We start from the raw sequence: 27,957 nt of genomic DNA on the forward strand, positions 1-27,957 counted from the left end.
GCAACCACTGATCTACCTTTTGTTATTATAGATTAATTTTTTCTGCTTTATTTTTTCTTTTTGTCACTTATTACTACCTAACGTGCCATATATAGTTGACTCTTAAACAACATGAGTTTGTACTGTGTGGGTCAACTTGGATGGATAGACATGGATTTTTTTTTCGGTAAATATATAGTCGGCCCTTCATATCCCCAGGTTTCGCATCTGTGGAGGGCTGACTGTATGCATTATTCTATGCCATTTTATGTAAAGTACTTGAGTACCCAAAGATTTTGGTATCTGTGGGTCCCCTGGAACCAATCCTCTGCAGATACTGAGGTACTGTGGTTAAGTTTTGGGAGAGTCAAAAGTTGTATGCAGATTTTTGACTGTGCGGGTGAGAAAGGGTCAGCGTTCCTACCCCTGCCATGTTGTTCAAGTGTCATCTGTATTTGTTTTACTTATTAATCTTATATGTGCTTCACCTTAGCATGTAAGGGGGCAAGGATTTTTGCTGTTTTGGTCACCACTGTATCCTTAAGATCAAGGATTCTGCCTGGCACATGGTTTTCTACTAAGCATCTACCATGTATTGTGCACTGTATAGGTGTTGGGGATATATCAGTGAATAATACAGACAAGTCCCTTATCTTATGGAGCTGACAGTAAAAGAAAAATAGTAGTAATTAGTGTAAGAAAGTATATCAGAGTCCAAAGAGCCTTACCAAAGCTCAGAAGAGGGAATGGCTCTCTTTACCATGGAAGTTGAAGAAGGCAATTCTGAGGAGGTAATATTTACATCTGATTTCTCTGACAACTTCAACTCCTATTTTGTTGTTATGAACAACAAAAAAAGTTGATACAGGCAGTACTAATTCTCTAGAGTTTATGAACATAACCCTTGCTTATAACATGGATGTGACCTTTGGCAGTAGTTTAATACAGGTTCCTGATGATTGCCATTTCTTCTTTTTTTTTAACCACTTTCTACATGTTAATTTTCCAGTTTCTCAACTCACAGGGAGTAAGAAGTAGTAAGAAGTAAATTGGCAGAAAAATTACTGCAAGCAAAAGCAAGACTCATTTAGTGCAGTGGTTCTCAGCATCACAGTATATCGGACTCATCAGAGGAGCTTTAAAAAAATCATGAATGCTTAGACCTCTTACCTCAAAGTAAGGGGCTACCACTTTAGTTTGAGCAAGGAAGGCTTTTCTAAGGAGGCAGGCTGGTCTGGGAGTGCAAAATATAGGTAGAGTGAAGAAGTTGGCCTTGATAAGAAATTTCGATTTTTATTCTAAGTATAATAGGAAACCATTGGAGGGTTTCAAACAGGGATTGATGCAATGTGATTTATGTTCATAAAGAATCACTTTGATTCACCTGTGGAGGATAGATTATAATATAGTCAAGAGAGAAACCATGGTACTGAGATAACAAGAAAAAAAATCAGTAAGGTTGGAATTGTTATTTTGCACATTCAAAGCGACTCTCTTTTACTTCCAAATTTCTGTGTGATAGTAGTTAAGATGGGATCTCACGATAAAAAAACATAAACCAAAAAACTTCATCCTTCATTCTTTTAGCAAGGTAAAGTATCCCAAATGAACAGGGCCTAAATTAATGCTCCACTTTGAAATGGGGTTAGGTTCAAAATGAGACTTTGGACAATCTCCATTCTACATTTCTACCTCTGTTCCACAGTTGTGAAAATTCCCTTCCTTTTAAAATTTTATTGTAACTTCTTTCAAAATTTGTCAAGCCTAGTGATAACTAATAAAAATCAGTATTGTGCCAAATGAAAAAAAGTGGATCCAGGGGAACACTTACAGGGAGCTATTGTAATGGTCCAGGTGAAATAATATTAGCAACAAAGATGGAGATAATTTTAGCAGTTAAGGTGGAAAGAAGGGAGCAGATAGAAGAAATGTTTTGAATGTAGATGAGTTGCTTTGAGATGAATTTGAAAGGATCTGGAAAATGAAAGAAAGTGAGGAATTAGAAATAAGGGTTTTTTTTTTTTTTGCATGAATATGTTAGTATGAATTGGTAATCCTAGTCTTCAACAGTTTCATTGCTAAGTTGACCATGTAACACGCAGCTTGAGTTTTTTGATAGATATAATCAGTCCTTCCCCTTGGGAAAAAATAAATCAAAATAAATTATTTAACATTTCACAGTTAAGAAAAAGATGTACTGAAGTAATTTTATTTTTAAACTCTCAGTTTATACAGAGATGCATTTGAGATTATTGAATTTAAATTTTTCCTAATAGGCTTTAAAAAATCTCTTATGAGGTGCCCTTTTCTCTATGTATATTGTACTCAAAATGATTTAAAGAAGAAGAGAAAGATTATGAGTATCTTTGCAAACTTGTTGACCCTGTGAGAACAGGGCTTTGGCACTGCTAAAGTCCTCAGCTTCTGACTAAGTAACCTGCCAACAGGCAGCCCCTGGTGTTGGACTTCTTTCAGAATGTTGCTGTTCCAGCTCTCTGGTTCTATTCTTGTGGACAGATGGGTTGCTTGACAGGAAGCCAGGAAACCAAGCCTTAAGAGGACTTGGAAACAATTTTTGGATGTAAGTCCTCTGTGCTAAACTCAGGGTGACAGTGTATCCTGCCCAGCAATATTGAAACTGCTTGTTTGTCTAGTATTTGTGTACTGGCTGATTGGCTGTGGGCTTCATTCCATGTATGCCACTGCTCTACTGCCAAGATGAATGTAGAAGGCCTCTGGCCCACGCTCATTCTTAGCACTTGTTTTTTATTGTGTAAAATACACATAACATAAAATTTACCATTTAACTATTTTTAAGTATTTTACAGTTCGGTTGTATTAAGTACATTCACAATGTTGTGAAAGCATCACCGCTCTCTTATTTCTAGAACTTTTTCATCATTCCAAACAGGAACTCTGTACCCATTAAGTAGAAACTGCCCATTCCCTCCTCTTTCTGGCCCTTGGTAACCTCTATCTACTTTATGTGTCTGTAAATTTGCTTATTCCAGATACCTCATATAAGTGGAATCATACAGTATTTGCTCTCCTGTGTCTGGCTTAGTTTGCTTAGCATAATGTCTTAAGATTCATCTATATTATGGCATATGTCAGAATTTCATTCCTTTTTAAGGCTGATGTTCCATTGTATGTATATACCACATTTTATTTATCCTTTAAATGTGTTGATGGATGTTTGAGTTGTTTCTACCTTTTGACTATCGTGAATAATGTTACTGTGCACATGAATGAACAAATATCTGTTTGAGTCTCTGCTTTTAATTTTTTTGCACGTGTACCTAAGAGTGGAATTGCTGAGTCATATGGTAATTCTGTGTTTAACTTTTTGAGAACCTGCAAAACTATTTTCCATGATGGCTGTGTCATTTTACAGTCTCATCAACATTTGTTATTTTTTGGGTCGATGTGTATGTGTGTGATGTGTGTAAATTGCCATCTTAATTGATGTGAAGTGATATCTCATTGTTTTGAGTTATATTCCCTAATTATTAGTGATGTGTTCAGCATCTTTTTATGTGCTTAATGACCTTTTGTAAATCTTCTTTGGAGAAATGTCTATTTAAATCCTTTGTCTATTTTTTAATCTGGTTGTCATTTTTGTTGTTATTGTTGAGCTTTGTAGAAGTTCTTTCTATATGCTGGATATGAATCTCTTATCAGATATATGATTCACAGATATTCTTTTGCATTCTTTGGGTTTTCTTTTCACTCTAGATAATGTCCTTTAATGCGCACAAAAAATTTAATTTGATGTAGTCCAATTCATCTCTTTTTTCTTTTGTTTCATGTACTTTTGGTGTCATATGCAAGAAATCATTGCCAGATCCAATGTCATGAAAGTTTTCCCCTGTTTTCTCCTAAGCATTTTATAGTTTAGCTCTATAGGCCTTTAATCCATTTTGAGTTAATTTTTATGTATGGTGGAAAGCCATTCTTAATATTTTTATATGGATTTTTAAAAATGATTTCTTAATTGAGGAAACAGAAAGTGGGACTTCTGACCTTGGAAGCTAAGTTTCAGGTGTATCGCATTTCTGAACTTTCTAAATAGCTCTGTGTGTAACTAATTTAAAAAATCTCAGTAGTATCACTCAGGATGCAGGTGGCAATAATGGTAACCACTGGGAACTAGCTCAGATTAACTGCCAAATAAGCTCAACTTCCTTTTTGTTGCTAGGATTATTAACCTAAGTAGATCAGAGGAAGTCAATAATAGGAAATATATCTGAATTTTAATACGTCATTTTAATAAGTCTTGTGGTTATAATAGAGAAGCATGAACAGAATTATGATGATAAAGCTAGTGAGTGCATAGTTAATTCAGAGGTGACATCCGAATAATATTGATCACAAAACGAGTTTGTCCTGTCATCCTACGATACCTCCTCTTCACATACTCTGTTAATCTAGGGAAAACAACCCAGCCTTTTAAGAATATAATTTAAAGCTTCTAGTTTAAGGCTTATAGTTTAAGAACTATAAAGTTTAGTTCTATGCTCTACCGCCTATTTATATTGTATAGCTCAACAAAGTAGGACTGTATTTTTCATATATGAATATCTTTTCTTATTGCTACTTTGATTGTTCTTTATCCATCCCCATTTCACTTGGTAAAATCCATTCTTTTCTTCAGAGTCTATATTATTGAATACGACTGCCATGAATTTCTCCCCAGTAATCTCAACTGGATCTGATAATTTGAATTTTCAGGATATTTTGAATTTTTCTGTAACATTTGATCCAACTTAGATAGAAAACAGAACACTTAAAACACAAACTACCACAGTTCACCCATTATGAAACATAATTTGAATAAGGCTCTAACTATTAAGAAAATTGAATTCATAATTGTAAAATTTCCAAAGAAGAAATCTCCAGGTTTAGATAGTTTCACTAGAGAAGTCTACCAAACATTTTAAAAATAACACCAATTTTACATAATCTCTTCCAGAAAGGGGAGAGAATTCTCCCAATTTATATCACAAAGCTAGTATGACCTGATACCAAAACCAGACAAAGACAGTGGAAAACACACAAACAGAAAAACAAAACAAAACAAAAAAACAAACCAACCCCCCCCAAAAAAAAACTCTACAGATAAATATTTTTATGATACAAATACAGAATCCTTAAAGTATTAGTAAATAGAATTCAGCAATATATAAAAATAACTATATACAAAGATATAGTGAATTTGATTCCAGGTGTGCAAAGCTGGTTCAACATTTGAAAATCAATCAATGTAATCCACCATATCAACAGGCTAAACAAGAAACCATATAGTTTTATCAGTTGATACAGAAAAAATATTTGATGAAATTCAACACTCATTCATAATAAAAACTTGAAAAATAGAAATAAAAAGTCATCTACAGATGCCTACAGCTAATAGTATATTGAAGGGTGAAAGACTGAATGGTTTCCCCACTTTGATTTGGGAACAAAGCAAGGATATCCATCCTCATCACTCTTATTCAAATTTGTATCATGATGTGGAAGATGAAGCCAAGTGTAATCAGAAAATCAAAGGTATACATACAGATTGGAAAGAAGAAATAAAACTGTCCCTATTTGAAGATCACATGGTTATGTAGAAAATCCCAAGAACTAATAAATGAATTCAGCAAAGTCACAGCATATAAGATAAATATACCAAAATCAATTGTATTTCTGTATGTTAATGAGCACATGGGCATGGGCATCAACATTGAAAATATAATACTAGTCTACAGCCATGCCACCCTGAATGTGCCTGATCTCGTCTGATCTCAGAAGCTAAGCAGGGTTGGGCCTGGTTAGTACTTGGATGAGAGATCACCTAAGAATACCAAGTGCTGTTGGCATAAAAAAAACTACACACACACACACACACACACACACACACACACAAAATACAGTCACTCAAAAAAAAGAAATATGTAGGCGTAAATCAAACTAAACATATATAGGACTTGTATAGAGAAAATTATAAATGGCGATGAAAAATCAGAAGTTATAAATAAATGGAGAAATATACTATATTCACAAATTAAAAGATTCAACATAGTAAAGATATCAATTCTCCCTAAATTGATATACAGATTTAATGTAATCCTATCAAAATCTAGTAGAAGTTATTTTTAGATATAGAGGAGATTATTCTAAACTTTATATGGAAAGGAAAAGGAACTAGACTAAAACGATTTAGAAAATTAGAATTAAGTGGAACAATTCAGTCTACCTGATTTCAAGACTTATTTTAATGCTGTAGTAATCAAGACTGTGGTATTGTCACTGGATAGGTGACTAGGTTCTTGTCAACATCCCAAGAAAGAATTCGCAGACAGATGTGAAGGTGATGAAGCAACAGCTTAAGTTTATCAGAAGCAAAATATACTCTGAAAAGCAAAAGTACACTCTCAGAATAGAGACTGGGCAAGCTCAGTGGGAGCTCCCACTTCGTTGTGGGTTTGGGGGTTTTATCTATAGATCTAACTAAGGGGTGGAATATTCATGATCTTGGGTGGGTTCTACCTAGAAAGAAGGTGGTTTTTCTTGGAATCAGAGAGATATCCCTTTTCTTGGCTTGTTTCAGTTTCTCAGGATGTCAGGACATCAGATGCATGATGAGTACAACCTCAACCACAGTGCTGATTTATTATAATAGCTGTATAACGAAGAAAGAATTAAGCCAAAGGTAAACAGGGCCTGATCTGTGCATGTGTCTTTGTGGAAAGACTACCTGTGTCTCTGGGTCAGGATGTTGTGGGCTTTGAGCTCCTCTAAGGGCCCATTTAGCTCATGGTGACCATGCCCATGCCCCTGTGGGTTTCTCACCTTCCTGCTCATATCTGTCTATCTGCCTACTCTAATAGTATGGGCAGAGGGATGGACACATAGATCAATGGAACAGAATACAGAAACCAGAAATAGACCCACATAAATGCGTCCAGATTTTTGACAAAGATGCAAAGGCAGTTCGATGGAAGAAAGGTAGCCTTTTCAACAAGTGGTGCTGGAGCAATTGGGCATCCATAGAGAGACAGAGGGAAAGAGAATGTCAACCTAAGTCTCACACTTATAAAAATTAACTCTAAACGGATGATAGAATAATATTAATGTAAAGCTAAAACTTTTAGAAAAGAAACAGAAAATTTCAAGATCTAGTACTAGGTAAGGAGTTCTCAGACTTGACATTAAAATTATAATTCATAAAAAGACAACTTGATAAATTGGACTTCAAAATTGAAAACTTTTGCTCTGTAAAAGACTCTTAAGGGAGTGAAAAGACAAATTACAGAGTGAGAAAATATTTTCAAACCTTGTGTCTGACAAACCTCATTATCTAGCATATATAGAGAACTCTCAAAACAGTAAAAATCCAAACAATTCCATTAGAACATGGGCAAAAGACATGAAGAGACATTTTATGGAAGAAGATATACAATTGGTAAATAACTAAAAAAGATGTTTAACATCATTAACCATGGGTAAATGCAAATTAAAACTACAGTGAGATATCACTAGACAGTTATCAGAATGGCTAAAATGAAAAATAGTGACACTACTAAATACTAGGAAGGATGCGAAGAAACTAGACCATTCTTACATGCTAGTGGTGTAAAAATGGTATAGTCACCCTGGAAAATGTTTGTCAGTTTCTTTTATAAGTAAACATGCAGACAGCACTCAGCAATTGCGCTCTTGGGCATTTATTCCAGAGAAATGAAGATTTAAGTTGATACAAAAACCCATACATGAATGTTTGTAGCAAATTATTCATAATTGCACAAGACTAGAAACAACTCAGATGTCCTTTCAACAGGTGAGTGGTTAAACAAACTAGCACATCCATACCAGAGAATACTATCCAACAAGAAAAAGGAACCGACCACTGATACATACAGCAACCTAGATGAATTCCAGAAAATTATGCTGAGTGAAAAAAACAAATCTCAAAAGGTTATATACTATATATAACATTCTTGACAGGACAAAATTATGTAAATGGAGAGCAAATTAGTTGTTGCCAGAGGTTAAGGAGGGAGTAGGGGCAGGAGGGAAGTAGGTGTGTAGCTGTAAAAGGGCAATGTGAGGGGTCCTTGTGGTGATGGAAATGTTCTATATCCTGACAGTATCAATGTCTATTCTCATTGTGATATATTGTTTTGCAAGATATTACCATTGTGGGAAACTGGGTAAAGGGTATATAAGATCTCTGAATTATTTCTTTAAATTACATGTAAATCTACAATTATCTCAAAATATAAAGTTTAATTTAAAAAAATTTTTATGAATTAAAAAACAAAGCACCTATATTAGTGTCTACCTTAATTTAAAAAGGAGGTTAGCAGGTTATTTTCTTACGAAGCTCAAACATGGTTCCTGGTTTCAGCTATCTGTTTGCTCTTTCTGGCTCTGTTCATGTCATTCTGTAAACAAACTTACTCCCTGTGGAGGTAAGATAATGGCTATAAGGTCTATACCAGTAGAAAGAAGTGCTTCTCTCTTCCCAATATACTGATTCTTATTTTCTTTGCTTAGGTTACATGGCTACCCATGGAGAAGTCACTGTTTGCAGGAATTAGGGTAGTTTAAACTTGTAGTATTTGCCCAGCACTTTGATCAGCCCTTTGAAAGTGTAGATTGACAGCTGATACCACAAGGAATAGGTAAGGAGGAGTTTCTCAAAGGAATTGCGTATATTGGACAAACAAAACTAATATATGTCCACTACAGCACTCGTTAGTTTATGCCTTCAAGAGGCCTACAATTTATCATTCATATTTGTATCTCTTAAACAAGACTGAAAATATTAAAGTAGATGTTTGATAAGTGTTGAATTAATAAGGAAGAGAATCAATATATTAGTTATCTACTGGTACCTAACAAATTTTCCCCCAAGTTAGGGGCTTAAAACAACAAACATTTATTATCTCACATAGGAGTTGGGATATGAATTTGGGAACAGCTTAGCTAAGTGATTCTAGCTCAGGGTTTCTCAAGTTGCGCTGCATGTCGGCCAGGGCTGCAGCCATCCCAAGACTTGACTGGGGTTGGAGGATCTGTAGCCAGGCTTATTCATGTGGCTGTTGGATGAGGTCTCAGGTTCCTTTCTGGTTGTTGGCCATAGAGTAATGTAGCAACTGGTTACTTCCATAGTGACCCAGGAGAGAAAAAGCAAGCAGGAAGTCACAGTGCCTTATATGACCTTGTCTTGGACTTTTAAACCATTACCTCTGCTTTAAAAAAAAATTGTAAATATATGTCACAGTTTATTATTTGTGGGAAATAATGAGGAATAGAGCAGTATAACAAGTATGGAATTAATGAAGTTAGCCCTTGTTGATTTGTTACGTGTTTTAGTTTTTATTCATTTAACAAATATCTACATAAGAATAATAAATAATTATTATTTATTATATCATTATCATGTTCCAGGCACTGTTCTAAACATATTTTATGCATTGACTCATTCAGTCCACTTACCAGCCCACTGAAATAGGTATGATTTTTTTTTTTTGGGTGGAGGGAGCTATAGATAAACTTTATTTTTGAATAATTTTAAATTTACACAGAAGTTGCAAAGATAGTATGAGTTCTTTTATACTGCTCATCCAGTTTTCCCTGTTAATATCTTACATTATCACAGGTATATTTGTAAAAATAAGAAACTAACATTGATATATTGTTACTAACTAAACTACAGATTTTGTTTGTTTGTTTGTTTGTATTTCATCAGTTTTTTCCATTAATGTTCCCTTTCTGTTTCAGGATCCAATCCCAGGTACCACTAAATTGCTAACTAAGCTAACTAAATTATGTTTAATTGTATTTCCCTAGTCTCTTCTTATCTGTGACAGTCTCTCATCCTTCCTGATTTTCCATGACCATGAATCTTGAAGAGTACTGGCCCGATATCCTGTGGAATGTTCCCCCAATCTGGGCTTATGTTGCTTTTCTCATGGTTAGACTGGGGCTGTGGGTTTTGGGAAAGAATACAACAGCGGTCTAGTGCCTTTCTAGTCATACCATATTACGGGATGGATACAATCCACATGATGTGACTGCCGATATTAACTATCACATGTTATGGTAACATTTAATAGGTTTCTCTGTTGTAAAGTTACTGTTTTTTTCCTTTGCCTATTCTGTTCTTTGGAAGTTACTTTTTTTATTATTGTTAGAAACAAGTAACTAAGTCCAGCCCACATTCAAGGGGAGGGGAATTAGGCTCTCATTTTTGAAGGAAGTATCAAAGAATTTCTTAACATATTTTAAATCACTACATCACATTGTCTGTCCAAAATTACTGACATTGGTCTCACATGCAAAATGTGCTTGCCCCCTCCCAGTATTCTACAAAAGTCTTAACTTCTTTATAGCATCAGCTATAGTCCAGGATGTCATCATCTAAATCAAGTCTAGGTTTGGATAAGGATCTTAGGTATAGTTCCTTAATTTCAGCTCCTTGAGTGCATTACCTCTATATCTGAAGATCTGTGAAACTAGAGACAACTTATCTGCTGCCCACACACTGAGAACCCAATTTTTGGGCAGGAATAAGATAACTACTATAGTCACTCTTGTTCAAAAAGAAGGAAAATATTGGCAGAAAGGTGTCATTACTTCATACCACTTCTGAAATTCAACTGGGCACAGATTGATATGGTAGTTCTTTGATTAGAATTCGAAGTCTAGGAATAATTCTCTGTTGCTCTTAGCTTCATCTCCTAAGATTTTGGTTCTATTCAAGTTACTTTCCTTTTCTATGAAAGGTAGTCTGTATTTGCAGTTATGTAGTCTCCTCTACCTGCTTCCTGTCTGTAGATGTTTGTAAGTCCAAAAGACTCTTCATTTTGTACTGTTTTTGTTCCTTTCAGTCCAATGGGTAGTGTTTCTGCCTATGTAATTCTGTTAAAAACTTTATGAGTCACCCATAAATCTTATTTGGGCTCACTCCACATGTATAGTTCTTTCAGTTTACCGTCAAGTAGGAAGTTTAGAACAAGATTTCAGTATTTAGTTTAGATAAAAATTTGTGTTAAACTGCTTGCAGCTCCAAGTCACTACAGCACAAATCACCGCAGCACAGGCCTTGGACAGAGAGGAGTTAATGACATCCTTAAATGGATTGTATTGTTTTGTATACAAATTCACTTTTCTTTCAAAAAGACGGCACCTCTCTAAAAGTTTCACAATATATCCCCCCAAACTTATTTTAAAAAATAATTTGTTAGAATTCAAGTATCAACTGACAAATTGCCCAGGCAATTGAAATTGATGTTGAGAGAGAGCCAGAGCTTGTGTATACTCTGTGGCTATTAAGATAGGGTGGTTTCTCGGCATAAAAGCATAGGGATTTTTCTTCTTGAGTCAACAGTGGTAAATTAATACAGAGTCTTTTTCAAGTCAACAGAAATAAATTAAACCTTCTATTTGTTATGACTTGTTGGTAAAATGGATATCTTTCAAAAGTGTACAAGTTATATGACATTTAATACTTTGGGTTATGCTTTGATGTATATATATTTTTCAGATAATTGCAACAATATTGTGAGATATGTAATATAGCCATTAAAATCTTTTTTAACAAATGAAAAGGCTGAGAGACAGAAAAAAATATTTGCTTTAGCTCACATGAGTATTTTGTAGCACAGACAAGAAGAAAACAAAGTTAGATTCCAGTTTGCTATCCTTTTCAGAAGGCCACCTAGTCTTTATTTTGTGTTACAACTTTAGGATATATTTTTGGGTACAGCAGCTAGTTTTCTGGATGTAATGTGTTCGGTAGTGAGAAAGGAGTGGAGCTAATTAATAATGACTACTATGGAGCTAATACAAGGGTTGTTATTGGATTTGTTTGTTTCTCCTTGACCTTATATGATTTAAACTTTGACATTTGCTCTGACTTTCCTGATGCTTTTTGTAGATGCATTCTCTCATTGGTTGGTGGTTTTCTGTAAAAACTATCAATCATCTACACTCTGGTTCTCATCCGAATTTAAGGTTTATTTTCAAAGGTATATTAAGTGTGAGGTTTGCTTTCTATTTGGCACTTGGGATTAATAAACTTGATCCATTGGTTGATTACTGCTCAAACCCTGGAAAGTTTGTGCCAGTATTTGAAAAAATAATACTTTTGTGTTTTTATGAGCCTTGTGAATGCCTATGGCAGTAGTCCTTTGGAAGAAACACGCAGAGTAGTGATATTATAATGATTTACTTGGGTGGGTGTGGCCAGGAAGTTTTTGCTATACTTTGCACTCACGTACATTTATTTATGTCTGTAAGTCAAGTATTGTTGCCTTTGCTTCTGCTTCAGATGTCAGTCCATCACCAGCATATGCTGTTCACCATTTACGTTTCAGAAACTACTCAGAAACTTTGAAGTAATCCCTTACTTTTGCCAGCCGTTCCTCCATTTCAGTGTTCCTAGAGCCTTTGGCTGCTTTGAAGAGGTCTGGCTAACTCTCCTTAGCTCTGCCCCCCACCCTGCCCTATTTACCTAGAATAGCTTGTAAGATGCCATTCATATGAGATTGTATTTACATTTTATTTCAAGAAAGGTATCTATATTTAACTTTGGAAACAAATGGTGTAGCTAGTGTTTTTATGTCAGAAATGTAAATGAGGTGATAATATTGCCAAAGAAATGAAATACTCGTCCCTCCTCCTATCATCTCACACAGTGCGTGAGAGCAGTTTAGTAATTAGTAAACCCTTTGTGGCCAAGATTATTGGAATGATACATATGGTATGTAACTTTACTTCCATCAGTATATCTTTGTGACTATTGAAGGGGTTCAGAACCTCCCCAAGATGTGCCACTTCGGCATGTGAATTATTTTGAGCTGAAGGCAGTCAAGACCCTGTGGGCTCACAAGAAACTTTTAATTCCCCCTTAAAGAATTTAAATTTGGGATATTGTTCATAATAAAAGTTATCACTAGAAATAACTTTTTGCAACCTATCTATACGGCAGGGCAAACGTCTAATTACTGAACATCTGCTCTTATTGTCCTGAGGATAACCTTCCTCACCTCTGAAGCCCCAAGGTACCCTACCTCGCCCTTAGCTCAGAGGGTCACATATTCTCATTTTCTCTTTCTCTCTCTGAACCTATCACATGTGTGGGTCTCTGACTCTCTCGGGTATGTGGGGTTCCCATATGTACATATGTAATTAAATTCGGGTATTTTCTCTTGTTAATCTAATCTGTCTCATGTGGATTTAATTATTAGACTAATTGAAAGAATCTGGTAGGGTAGAGGAAAGTTTCTACTCTCACTCCACAAAAATCTCGGATATGGTAGCTGTGAGAGGTATTATTTTATTAGTTATTTCTTTTACTCATATTTGGAATAGGATTTAACTTTATGGATTTCTCATAGGGAATGATCCAGAGAGATGACGTTTGGTGGTGGTGTTTTACACTATGTTCTTTGGTGTCATGGTGACCTCCAGAAGTCTCTCAGAGTTTATCACTGGGGAAGAAAGCTGGAGCCTAGGTATACAGGGCTCTGGCCTCAATGTCTACTTCAGTCAGAGCAGCTGCAATTTTATCTGTTGAATTAGTGGGGTTCCACAAAAGGTTTAGTTTGAAAGAGGATTCTGGAGCTAAAATTTAAAACCACCAGATTAGCAGAAAGACCTAGGAGGTAGGAAACCTAGGTTCCAGTTCTGGCTGTCCTATTAACAAGTCACTTAACATATCTTTCTCAGTTTTTTATACATAAAATAGAACTATTCTGTCTACCTTATCAAGTGGTTTTCAGAGAGTGGTTTTAACAACTGATGAATCAAAAAATATAATAAAGTAACTGTTAATAATAGCAATAATTTTGAATAACAAAAATTCAAAATGGTTTTGAATTTTGCTGTAGACTTTATTATAATAACTATGGGCTTTCTTCTAACTTTCTGTGATCTAGGGCATTGTTTTTCCTTTCTTTTTTTTTTCAGAAAAGTGAGATTTGTTGGCAGACTCCCTTAAAACTTTATTTCTAATAGAAGAAAATACTTATAAACATATTTATATGTATGCATACATATATACACAAATGTATATATTTATATGTATATCTTTAAAAATTTATATTCGTTTTCCTTCAGAGTTTCTAAGAACATAAGTAAATGACACTTACCTTGGAGCAAACTAGCTTTCTCTGCATTCCCAAGAGAAAAAGTCCAGGATGCTTATATTTCTTTTCAGTCTTTGAAGGGGCAGAAAATTGTGCCTGAAATTGGGTCAGCGTGTTTCTGAGTCTGCTGTTAAGTTACTCTGCTCAGCTGCATTGATGCCATTTCCTTTCTTTCTTTCCTTCAAGCAAGAATTCAAGCTTCATGTTTTCTTTAGGAAACTATCCCTAGCTTGTATATATTTATTTAAATTCCACATCTTGTGAAATCATTGGGACAAACACAAAGAATAGATCTCATTCAGAAAAGTCTCAGTAATTGTGTTCCAGCCTTAAAGAGAAAAAAAAAGCCTGTGTTCCTGTGTTTTACCTGATCGAGTATTAGAATGGCCTCTCCTTAATTAGCCAATTTGACATAAAGAGAGGGAGTGAGACTAGGGTTATAGGGTTAGGTGGTGCTGGCTTATTATCCAGCTCTTGCACAGCATATGCATTTTAAAGATTAGGGGAATTAAGGTGCTCCTTGCATCACTAGAGTTGGATGGCCCAAGTTATAATTTTGAGTATAGCTGGCCAGTTTCTGGTAGGTAGTTATAGACATCCAGGAAAGCACAGTCCTATCTGACAAATAATATACCTGCCTTTGCAGTATTACATGTGAGATATGCCAGAGGCTATTATTTTCCTATCTTTTGAAAGTTAATAAAATTAAATATCTGAAAAGAAATGTTCTTTTTCCTTACTTAAAACTCTTTTTCTACTGAACAAAAACAGTCCATAGTACCAGGGATTCCAAAGGAATTAGAGACATTTAACTGGTTGAGTATTTTCTGGCACAGTATTATGTTTTATTGACCAAATAATCCTCTTGGGAAAATTTTTTAAATTCCATAATAAATATAACAATAGCCATTTGTTGAGTACCTCTTATGTGACAGTTCTTAAAATAATATTTTAAGATACATAAATGAGGAAAAAGGTTCAGAGATGTTAAACAATGTATTCAAGGTCATACAACTCAAGTAGGAGGGTTAGAGGGGTAAGCATAGTTCTCTCTGACTTTAAAACTCATTTCTTTCCCCTTAATCATGCTCTCAGTAAAGAATCATGAAATATGCCTCTTAGTTTTCAGAGTATAGTTTCCCTTTACAGCAATATATGTCAAGTGGATCCTGCTTTAAATTTATTTTTCATGTTGAAATTAGACATAATATAACTAAAAATTAAAATCCAAGAGGCTAAATTAAAGTATTTCAGGAAAAAAATTAAGGTTGGAATCTTTGGAATTATATATTGCCAGCACTGATTTGCATTAGCTAGGATTTCAGTACACCTCTGTCAGCTTGCTCTTAGTTTATGTTCTTTAGCACAGGATTTTTCCTTGACCATTGATCACCATTTTTCTCTTCACATTACTGTATTCCCTACACCTAAGAGATAATTGAGATATTTTTGGTGCACACCAACGGAAGCTTCGTTCTTCCTTCAGACATCCACGATTAATGTAGGAATGCAACATTTAATCAGTAGGTGCCATTATCTAACATATGATGTACTTCAGTATGAGACTTCTTTTCTTCATGGCTTTAGTTTATTTTAAATGAATCCATTTGTACTCTCTGGATCAAAAACTTTGGATCACTGATTTGTTTATAATAAAAAATACTTCTAGTTTTCTTTAATAAATTATGTTTGTAAAGTTGATTTCGTTTTCTTCTGCCTGTTTTATTAATAAAAGAAACTGATTAATAATCAAGCTGTTTTATGTATTATTATTATTATTATTTTTTTTTATGCTGGTGCCTGGGTAAGGGTGCCACTGTTAAAAACCACCCTTTTGATGAAGATGAGCTATCAGGCTAGGTAATGCTTTTACCTACCAAAGTGTTTAAGAGAAGTTGAACTATCTCATTTTATTTGCAAGGCCAAACAATACTCCAAACCTGTTTTTCTGTGAGGATATAGACACTTGAGAAGATTGTTAAGTATCCTTTAGCTTTGGACTAAGGAACACTAGTATACAGTCTTTCTCCCAATAAGCACACATTATTTTATTCAAAGAGGTTAAGTCCTATCATCATCTTGAGATTTGTCTATGAGTCAAAGCCTTTGGAAACCAGCTAAGCTGGTGATACTGGGTATACCTCTAGGCAAGGGGAATAGTTTATATCTTGGCCAGTTAGAGGTTAAACAAGAATAGCAATTACAGCTTCCTGAAGATGCCTCTGCTTAATACTAAGAGTCTAAGAGTGTCTCTTTAAATCCTCAGACTTGAGGTCACTGTGTTATTTCTTATTTTATATTTGTTAGCTGCCCTCTCTTCAGTTCTTTATAATATTTTTACTTTTTAAAAACCAGATCTCTTTAGAATTATTTTTTAATCTCATAAGGAAAGGGTTTTAGATTTTTTGTTGTTGTTGTCATTTATTAGTATCCCCTGTGCAGGTGGTATGTTCCTATTTGCTCTGTCTTTACTGCTAACTTTGCGTTAACTTGAATTTTACTTCTGGAACTTAGCTCCAACTAAGACTCCCTACTACATGATTGGAAACAGTGGAAGAATAGGCTTTTCTGTAGTGTTCTCCATTTCACTCACACAAAAACTATTCAGGATATCCTAAGGTCTGAAATGCAAGGAACCTGAAACAAAGATGGCAAACTAATATGAGAAAATTGTGATGGAGCACTATGTATTATTCTTTATATGAATAGGAAGGAGGAAGCTTAAGTACTTACTCTGGGATACTTAGCCAATTTCTTTTCATCTTCAATTTCTCAAATGTCCCTTGGTTGTGGAGATTTTTCCCTGACTTCCCTGTCTGGGTTAGTTCCCCCATTTATATTACCTTCCAAATATATTGCTCCTTTTCTCTTTTTATAATGCTTATCCCATTTATAGTTGTGTGTCTAATTTGTCTGCTGCCTGTCTCATCAGACTCTAAGGACACAAAATTAGGAATTATGCTATTCTTATTCATTGTTGAATCACAGGTGTTTACAACATTATCAGGTGTAGTGATGTCAAATACAAACTTGCGTTAATGAGCAAATGAATGGTCAAATGTTACGAGATGCTAATAATTCTGGATGAGGATTTGCCTGACTCATTCTCCCCAAAATTTAGTTCCTTAATAAAGAACTCCCCTCTAAAATCTTTGAACTACTTTGTCTAAGTAGATATTGAGAGAAGAACACTAAGGATGAATATGGAGTAAGCTGTTTTAAAGACAGTCTTTTACAATTTTATAAGGTGAGTGGTAACCTATTTTTTAATAACCTCAGGTGCACTGAACCATTGTTTCTAAATTTATATTGCTGGGTTTTTGGAGGATGTGTATTTTCTACTTCTTTCTGGTTAGGCTATGCCTCAGTTTTTTTCTTGGATACTCAGGTCAGCTTATGATTTTTATCTGTATTTATTGGTTTTATTAATGAAAGGGATTACAGATGCATAGGTTTTCACCATGGTACTTAGCAGAATGTGTGTGTACATTTGTGGATAGAGACTGAAAGATGGGAAATAAAATAATTATTTGACTGACCCTTTAAGCTGTGCCTTAAATAATAAGTGTTATTGTTCAGAATAGTCCTGTATCACTCAACTATGGCATTTAGAAATATTTGCTATATTTTGGGTAGAATATTTTTATTTTTCTAGGGAGGAAAGGGCATCAAAACATTTCCACAGAAAAATTGTGATCCTTAAATAATAAAGTTTTGTTGTTTTGCTGTTTTTATGGCCTTCCTGCTAACCTCTAGGTGTCTGTTTTCGCCTTTCGGCTTCTCTCTTGTTTATATTAAATGTACAAACAATTAAATTCTAAAACCTTGGTAATTCATTTGCTTATTCTTTTCCTTCATTATGATTAACCAGTGCTAGATTTTAATTTACAGATTTACTTGAGTTTGTGGCTTGTGTAACACCTTTATTTTGTTCAATTAGTCTTTATAACATTAGATAGAGGAGAGATGTTATTTTGAAGGGAGAGGGAATTATCTTATTCCTGATAGCCCTCTAATCTGCTGCCTGGTTAATCTTCTGCTTTTGCTTTTTGTTGATTTCAGTTTTCTGCTTTGATCCTTTTTACTGATTTCTATGTCGGTCTCATTTTTTTTGAAACTACCAATTTAAATTGGATATTAGGAACAGAATTGAGAATTGTTGAAAGTAGCTTTTTAATATATTTTGTTTGCATTAATGCCTTTTCTTCAAAATGCGTCCTGATTTTATAAGTGTCTTATTTGTCTTTTCGGCATCTTTGCAAAATAGATTTTAAAGGACTGGATTTACTCTGTTTCTTTTTTTAATATTCTTTTTTCTCAAGGGTTAAACCAAGCATTGTAGACTAACAGCCAGTGTCAAGGAAAAGTGAAAAGAAGTGATAGAATAGGACTTTAAGGACCAGAGTTCCATTACTTCTCCCATTACCTACCAAAGGAACAGTCTGGTGAGGATGGGCTTCTGTTCATTTATATGTAAGATCTCCAAGGAACAGACTTCTGACCATGAGAAGTGTGACCTATTTTTTTCCTGTATAAGTTATTACAGGTCATCTGTCACCATGTTCATGTCGATTGAATCTGTGGTATAGACATTGGAGAACTAGTATTCTTAGTATTATTTTTATAGGAGAAGAAATTGAGTAGTGGGTAAATCATATAACTTCATTCTATTTCAGGTATCCTTTAACAAGTTCTAAATGTTAAGGTAATTCTGTGCTACACAGAGATGCTACATGTAATTTGGTCTGAATAAGGAGACAAGTCAGGCATAAACTTGTGTATGTAGTGTATTCTGACCAATAAATTTTATAGTAATCTGACCTGAAGGACTGGCAAAATGCTATGTAACTCAAGGCTAAGAAAAATAAGACTAGTAAAAAAAAAAAAAAAAGTTCATGAATTGGTGATTTGAGTTGGACTTAAAAAAGAAGGTAAGATTTATCAAGAGCCACTTGGCTGTTAACAGAGCCGGGTTTGGTATTCCTTATATGCTATCATTTTACACCTGAAAATTAAAATTGATGTAGAACTCACCATGAAACATTCACTGAAGAAGTTAAAGAGAAGAACTTATGAATCCTTATACCTATTATCTATTGGTTAGATCCTCCAAACACATTTCATTTTCTTTGCAATGAATCTTGGCAACATAATTCAAAGAATTTAGCAAATTCCAGTTTTGAAGAAAGAAGCTTGATAGATTCTCTCTCCTCTCTCTCTCTCTCCCCCTCCCTCCCTCCCTCCCTCCCTTCTTCCTTCCCTCCTCTCTCTCTCTCCCCCTCATCCCTCCTCTCTCTCTCTCTCTCTTTAAGGACACAAAATTAGGTGTTATGCTATTCTTATTCATTGTTGAATCACAGGTTCTCATAACATCAGGTGTAGTGATGTCAAATACAAACTGCCCTAGATGGACATTTCACAGTAACTGAACAAAGTTGTTGAACAGGCCTTAAGATAGAGGCAGGGCTTACTCAGGCACTGCAGTACTACAATATTATGCCACATCATGGTTCTAGTGTTTCCTCATTAGTGGGTTTCTTTATTAAAAGAAAAGATTCTCTGATATACTCATATTTTGCTTTTGATTCATTTCAGTGGATGTGATTGATTTAAGAGGGAATGGTGGCTTGGGTTTGAAGTTTGGAACTATTTCTTTTATAAACATTACCCAAAATGTAGCGGTATGATTAGTATGTTCTTGTCGTTATTGTCTCTTATTGCCAATATTTACTGAATTGCCTAAATATATCTAAGAAGTAAATCTAAGACATGATGATTATAGACTGACATATAGGAAGGACTTAGAAATGAATCAACATAGATGTTTATTTCTAGAACAGTGCTTCCACTAGCTTAATGTGTATATGAAACATCTGGAAATCTTATTAAACTGTAGGCTCAGGACATCTAAGCTGAGGCTTGAAGTTCAACATTTCTATTAGGCTTCTGAGTAGCAAGGCTAGGTGACATATTAGATAATAAGGCAAAAAAAATGTGCTTTAAATATCACTATTCTCTGATCAAAGAGATTTATTTTTAAAAAGCGTTTCCCTGTTTTTGCTTTTGTAATTTCATTTTTTTAAAGATATTAAGTAATAAAACAAATATTGGAGGAAATTTGAAAAACAGAAAAAAGGGAAGATCTCTAATACTAATATTACTTCACCATCCCAATGAAGTTGCTAGTATTTTGTACGTTTTCTTTCACTTATTTTGTCCTAAGACCTTTAAAAATATATTTGTAAATAGATCGTACGCATTATACAATTTTGTATCTGCTTTTGTTGAAAAAAATGAAGAAAAAAATTTTTCTTTATTTTTTTCTCACTTTCATTGCCCTCTCTACTACTGTGTCTTGTTGTTCAGTGTTGAATAATTCAGTTGAGGGTCGGGGGAGCAGGATTTATCACCCAGGAAGAGGTTTACTGAGAAGGATGAAGGATCACAAGACTTGCTTTAGAGACTAATGTGTGTGGCAGTTAAACATATATTTCTCATAACTGAGAAAAATCAAGCTAAGAAAAGTCTGTCCCTTTAAATTAGATTTTCTTTTTCCTTGGAGATGTATAACAGATTTTCTGGAACTTGACCTCATCCAAGGAACATGCCATTACTATTTGAAATTGAACATTTTTTCTTGAGGAAATAATTCTTCCTTATAATTGGAAGCTCAGTGACAAATGTGATATTAAAGTACAAGCGCACTTTCATGTATTCAGTTACCAGAAATCCGTGGGTGAGTTGAATATTTGTGATAGTGAATCTTATTTTCCACTTGTATTATCGGTTCAGAAATGGCCTCTAATGAGAAGATTGTAAAGTTTATAGATTGTCAGAGAAAATTACCCTTTGCTCTGTGCTTTTGATGCAGCTTATTTTATTACCTACTCACCTTAGATAAACTCAATATATCTTCTCATAGGCTTCTAAATTAATAAGCAATTAGCTTGCTAATAGTTTTTGATTATTTTAAAAATCCATTTAACTTCTAAGCCTTCTAACATCTCTAAAGTTTCAGTGAACAATATATATTTCTCTGATCTCAAATCATAATTGTTAGAAAGCATCAATTTTTAAAAAATTGTCATTTTTATTGTTTTAAGAAATTTTATTGCTATGCTGAGTTTAACTTTTTATATTGTTTCTAAATTGTCAATCTAAGTCAGTGATTTATAACCAACTTTTTTCTCATCTTTGATCTTTATCTTCTATGACATTGAAATCTTTCAAGCATTTTGATACTTTAAATTGACAAATTTATGAGAGTGATTGTATAGTGTATTCCATTGGTTTTTTAGTCCTGTTATGCTGTCGAGCGTGATTCTTTTACAGATTTTCTTAGGCATGACTCTTTAAGAAATGGATTTTTAAGTCTCTGTAGTTGTATTATAATTGGTACCATTTGGGCCTCCTGAGAGCCACACTGTAAAGTAGTCCAAAGGTTTTTAAAGCCATGTATTCAGTAAAGCATATTAATGGTTTATTAAGTTCATGTGCTTTGTCAAATCATCAACGTGATTAGGCTTCAGAGTAGCTATCGGCATTCTGTGAATATGCCAAAGACAGTTCATTCACTCAGCTGAGTTCACTCTTTAAAAGACTCTTGTGCTATACAAACAGCCCACTGACCTGCCTCATTATTTTGGAGAAATTGTAATTAAAAGTTCCCTATCTCCTTTCTCAGAGAATGTATCATCTTCTCTTTCAGTCTGCCTTAATGGGATGACTACAACTCACTCAAAAGGAATCTTTTTACTGTCTTTTTTTTTTCACTTTTTTTTTATTAGTTGGGATTAAGTTCAGCTGCCAGTCACAGAGATCCAAATTACAAAATCTTTAGAAAGATAGTTTATTTCTATTTCATGTGAAAGTCCAGAGACAGGCTCTGCTCCACACAGCCATCAGAGTCCCAGACTTTTCCATCAGATCACTCCATTGTCCCTCGGATGTGATCCTTGGTCTTATAGCTCAAGAGGCAACTATTTTCACATCTTAGGTAACGGGAGGCAAGAAAGGGGCAAAAAGTACATATTTCCTGTCCTTTAAGGGAGATTGAAGCCGCTACAGTTTTTCCACTTATTCCGGATTGAATGGAATTTAGTTACATGGCCATACTTTGCTGCTAGGGAGGGAGGAACATGTTTTTATTCTGGGTAGCTACATTGGAAGGAGGGATGATGTGTATTGGGGAACAGATAGTAGTCTACCACCCATGATTTCTGTTCATCCATTGTCACAGTAGAATAAATTTCAACACAGTTTTATCTCAATTTTATCATAGTGTTTTTGGGATATTAGTGATAAGAACTTCGGTGAGAGTAGACTAAGATTAGGGGGATAAAACTGAACTAATACAGTCTATGTGTCAGTGTATTCACATAGCTTTTCTTTTTTATGCATTTCCATGTATCAGTTCAGAGTTTATTTTCTCACTAGTTACTGCAGTTTCTTTTTTATTTGGGCCAAAGGGATAGCCGAACGTAGGTCATGTTTATTGCAGATCCTTCCAGTCTTCAAAGAGTCCTGGACATGAAACCTTAAACTGATGAAAAAGTATTATTTTCAATACCTTTTATAAGTCTGATGCCTACCATACCACCTTAGAAAGGTGTGTGCTCCTGAATGCATCAGAATATTAAAATGCTATTCATAAAATAATGTGAGGAAGATGTGTGTAGCAGCAGTTACAGGAAAAACATGACACAAACAGTGTTAATAGAAAATTTTTCCTAGTAATGCAGGGCGTTGAAGGTAGGATACTATCCAAAGAAACAGAATGTAGAACCATGAGAAGTTAGGATCCCTGGAAAAGAAATGAACACCAAGAACAGCTACGGGAAATAATTTGACCCTACATTTGAGAGGTAGGTACATGTCATAAATCCACACTAATAAGATGTCTAACCAATGTACTGTACACTTGAAAATAATTAAAATTAAAATTTTAAAATTTTAAAAAGAAATGAAAGAAATAGAAGTTGGTAGTTACAAAATAGTCATGGGAATGTGAAATATAGCATAGGAAACACAGTCAATAATATTGTAATGGCTGTGTATAGTGCCAAGTGGGTACTAGAGTAATTGGGGAGATCACTTTGTAAATTATATAAATGTCTAAATGCTATGTTTTACACCTGAAGCTGATATAAAATTAAAAAAAAAGAAAGAAAACATTATAAATCTAAAAGAAATACAAGAAACTAGTGGACATGTTAACCAACTTCTAAGACATGTAATTGTATGTATCATGAATGGAGTAAGAATGCAAACCTGTTGTTGGAGCTACATACAAGAATCTGCTCTTGGCTGTCCATCTGCCTTGATTTTTTTAAGGTAATTTTCCTGTGATATTTTATTATGAAAAATTTCAAACATATAGAAAAGTTTAAAGAATTATACTTAAACATTTGTATACCCACTATGTATACTCCACAATTAACATTTTGCTGTTTTTGCTTTATTACTATCTCTCCAAACCATCTACCCACTTATTTTCTGATGAATTTCAAAAGAAAGTTTCAGGCATCAACACATACCTCCCAAAATTTTTCTACATGTATTTCATTAACTAGATATGTTATGATTTTAGGTAAAATTTGCATACACTGAAATGCTTAAATCTTAAGTGTTTCATTTCATGAGTTTTGAAAAATGCATACACTTCTATAACTGAATCTTTGTCAAGATATATTTTCATCACCCCAAAAGTTCCTTCTTGCCTCTTCCTAGGCAATCCCAGACCCCAGAAGCAATTACTGTTCTTTTTTTTAAAATCATCGACTAGTTTGCCTAGTATAGAACTACATTTAAATGGAATCACAGTATGTATTCTTATGTGAAAGGTTTCTCCCAGCATTTTTGAGATTCATCCATATTGTTGCATATATCAATAGCTCATTCCTTTTTATTGCTTGGTAGTATTCTGTTGTATGAATACACCATAACTTATTCATACATTCTCCTATTGATGGCCACCTAGACTATTTACAGTTTTGGGTTATGATATATCCAATAGCCAGAAACTATAATACACATACATATATATATGTACTATATTTGTGTGATCTTATAATGTTAAACTACCTGGTATGTCTGGGATAAACCCATTAGCTTAAGATTTATTATATTTTTAATACATTGTTGGGTTTGATTTACTAATGTTCCATTAAAACTTTTGTGTTTATGTTGATGAAGGATTTCGTGTAAAGCTATTAATTTCTCTTTTAGCCCTGTTTTAAAATTTAAATTTTGTATAAAATATAAGACTCTTATTACAGCCATAGAATCTGTTTATGTCCCATCTTTTATGTAATAATTGTCATAGCTTTTTATCTTCGTATGTGATAAACCCCACTTTTTAATATTATAACTTTTGTGTTAGTCATATGTATTTCTAGGAAATTAATGAGAATAAATCATAGCCCTATATATTTAACCATATTTTTACTATTTCTACTGCTCTTTTTTTTTTTTTTAAGAGTCTTTTTTTATCTGGTTTATTTTCTCATCAGTTTGAAGAATTTCCTTTAGCATTTCTTGTGTGCAGGTATGTTGACAATGAATTTGCTTAGTTTTTGCTTATCTGAAAATATCTTTATTTCATCTTTAATCTTGATGGAATTTTTGCTGAATGTGAAATTTTGTGTTTTTCTTTCAGAACTTTACATAGATTATCCTAATGTTTTGAGGTCTCCATTGTTTCCAATGTAATGTCATTGTCATGTGCATTATACTGTAATATGCTGTTTTTCATTGGCTGCTTTCAAGATTTTCTGTTTGCCTTTCAGCAGTTTGAATATGATATATATAGGTATAGATTTCTTTGTATTTATCCTCCTTGGGATTTATTGTTTTTTGAATTTGTACATTTATGTCTTCTACCCAATTTAGGAAACTTTTGGCTGTTATTTTTTTCAAGTACTTTTTCTGCCTCATTCCTCCTGCTTTTTTCTTATGGAAGTCAGATTGTACATATATTAAATCTTTTAATATTGTCTTCAAGCTCTGTCTCCCCACCTTTTTTCAGTCTTTTTTTTTTCTCTCTGTTCTTCAGACTGGATAATTTCTATCAATGTCTTCAAAGTCACTGACTTTTCTTTTATCTCCAGTCTGCTGTCTTGCCCATTTATTGAACTTTTCCTTCAGATATTATATTTTTTAGTTTAAGAATTTCAATGTGGTCATAGTGTAGTTTCTACTTCTCTGCTGAGATAACTTATCTGTACATTGTTTTAGGCTTTTTAAAACATCTTTAAGCACAGGTATCATCGTAGCTATATTTGCTAATCCCAACAAGTGGGTCATTTCAAATTTAGTCTCTATCCATTGATCTTTTGAGTATGTCACATTTTCTTGTTTCTTCAAATGTCTAATAATTTTGTACTGTATAATGGAAATTACGAGTAATGCATTGTTAATAATATGGAATCTGTTATGATCCTCTGAGGAATGCTGATTTTTTGTGTGTTTTCAGGAAATTAATGTAGTGGAATCAACACCAAACTCTCTCCTCTGTAGTGGGTAGGAGCTGAAACTTCTGTTCAGATCTTTTAGCTTTATCTGGGTTGCTGAGAATCTGTCCCGTGTGTGCAGAATTTGTTAATAAGAAATTTCAGTGGAGTTTATATGAAGAATGTGGGGTTTCTTCTCCTTTTAAAAGGATTTTTCCTCAATTTCTTAATATTATGGTAGCCTCAGGTTCTGTCATTTTGGTTCCTTAAGCCAGAAAGACTACAGATTTTGGATTTTAGCTGCCAACTCAATACTCACTGGAGTCTATTCTCTGTGAGAAACTGTTTAAAATTTCAAAAGAGGGCAGAGGGACAACAAATTCTCTTAGCCAGTGCCATTTCTAGATAATGACTTTTTAACAGTTTCTGTCTGCTGCTGTTTTTGCCTTTAGATACTTTTTATTAATTTTTTTTGTCCAGTTTTTATAATTCTCATTTTGGGGATGATAGGTTAAATACCAGCTACTCCATCGTTAGTGGAAGTAGAACATTTTTGTGTTTCAGTTTAAAGACAAATAAGAGCTACCTAAAGCTGTTTATGGAAAAGAGCATGGAGAAAGCGGCCTCTGAGCAGTGACTTTTTAGGTTCTTCTCCTTGGCCATTCTAGACACCAGGAACATAGTCTTATTGATATTCTATATTCTTGTTAAAAATTAGAAATAAGGCAACATGACATAGGGGAGACACCTCAGTGTGAGCGGGATGTTGAGACCTGAACTATAGTCCAAGCACTTGGCATTAATCAGATGTTTTTTATTATTCTGGTTATGATTAACTTTTTATTTCCTTCAAGATTTGAGAAACAAATATCTCCACTCATTTATATTTTAAGTTTTATTAGTATCCTCATACGGCATTGCTTAGACCTTCTAGAATTATGCGATGTGTTTTTTAAATGTTGTATGCAACTAATGTTAGTATTTGAAACATCCTTTGACCATATATAATTTGAGTTGTGAGAACAGAAAAATAACATAGCTTAATAAAAAATTAAAAAGTAGTACTTAATGGAAAATGGAAACTACTCCTTGAACAAGGAAGAAAGCAGAACAGTGTTCTAGATGCTTAGTCTCAGCTTTCCAAACACAGGTTGAGGACATTCTGTTAATATCAATAAAATTTCTCTGTATATAACTAACTCTGTTTTTAGACTAAAATTGTTTGCTTCTCATCAAAGGCCAATAGAAAAAATGTTGCAGTTCTATGGAGCCTATTTATGAGAATTTATGAGGCTTATTAAGGTCTTCATTTTTTTATCCTAGTGGGGTGCTGCTAATAATAACACATCTGCTGCTTGTGCTATTGCATTATTACCTAGTAGTAAAATAATCCATTGCCCAATTATACTCAGTTAACAAGACACAGCAACAAGCAAAAAAGGCATACCCGTATAACCAGCTGTTGTAGAGTAAAGATGAAACTATTAAGCACATCACAACTGGACTATCCCTGGATAATAAACTTACTGTAATTGAGATCTGTATTTTGAGTTGTTTTTCCAGTAGCAGGCATGTACTTAAATAGATCTCCACATCTTCTTGTGTCTGGTGACATGTGTTTGTGAGGAAAAATATCTAGCTATTAAAATGTTTTAGAACTTGACAGATTTCAAATTCACATGATTCTTTCTACTAGATTTTTATTGTGTTGTTTTTTTTCTAATAGCTGAAATTCTCTGGTCTCAAAAGGTTGTTTCAAATACCAACATTAGTTGCACCTAACATTATAAAAACATTCCCTTCAAAAGACTGAAGGAGGTAAGGGATGAAGAATTTAAATCCTAAATATTTTTTTTCATGATGAAATGTGTGTGGGCTTGGCCCTATTGAAGAGGTCTGATAGGTTTATAATATTGAGTTAGAAAGCCACTGAAGACTACCTTGGAGCAGAAGAATACAGACATTTGACTAAGTTGTTTCCTCAGCAACATTGAATTGCTATAGAAATAGTGACCTCAAAATAAAGTGTCCCTATTAAGAGTCCTGTGCTGACTAAAGGATAAAGATAAATTGCTCTGGTTCTTGTCTTTCAAGAACTGTGAAGATTCTGAGACTTTACCCTACTTGCAAGCTAACAAACTGATCTGCCACAGTGTTATGGATGCTGGGAGATTCTTGGGTAAGAGACAAAGGACTTTATTCTTCAAGGTAGTAGCAGTAGTAGCCAGAGCATCAGCATTTGCGCCATTTGCCTAAGCCCTCATTCTACCAGAGTGATGCAAAGAGGATCAGGTGACACCTCACAGACAGTCAGGTGTGTTATAAGAGATGAGCCCTGGGCAGAGGCATAATCTTTATTATACTAGACTATAAACAAATCTGCC

At 34.2% G+C, this 27,957-nt stretch overlaps 1 protein-coding gene and 1 non-coding gene across 2 annotated transcripts in view; both read left to right on the forward strand.

Moving 5' to 3' along the window:
- The window catches only part of COMMD1 (copper metabolism domain containing 1), a 112,739-nt gene that overhangs the window by 51,034 nt on the left and 33,748 nt on the right, over positions 1-27,957 (forward strand). The gene's annotated exons all lie outside the window — the stretch shown is intronic.
- LOC118606061 lies at positions 5,725-5,843 on the forward strand. The gene has a single exon (XR_004952300.1). It is a non-coding gene; the product is annotated as a 5S ribosomal RNA (ribosomal RNA).

This window comes from Rousettus aegyptiacus, unplaced genomic scaffold (assembly GCF_014176215.1).
Source record: "Rousettus aegyptiacus isolate mRouAeg1 unplaced genomic scaffold, mRouAeg1.p scaffold_m13_p_7, whole genome shotgun sequence".
In the NCBI taxonomy this organism is placed as follows: domain Eukaryota; kingdom Metazoa; phylum Chordata; class Mammalia; order Chiroptera; family Pteropodidae; genus Rousettus; species Rousettus aegyptiacus.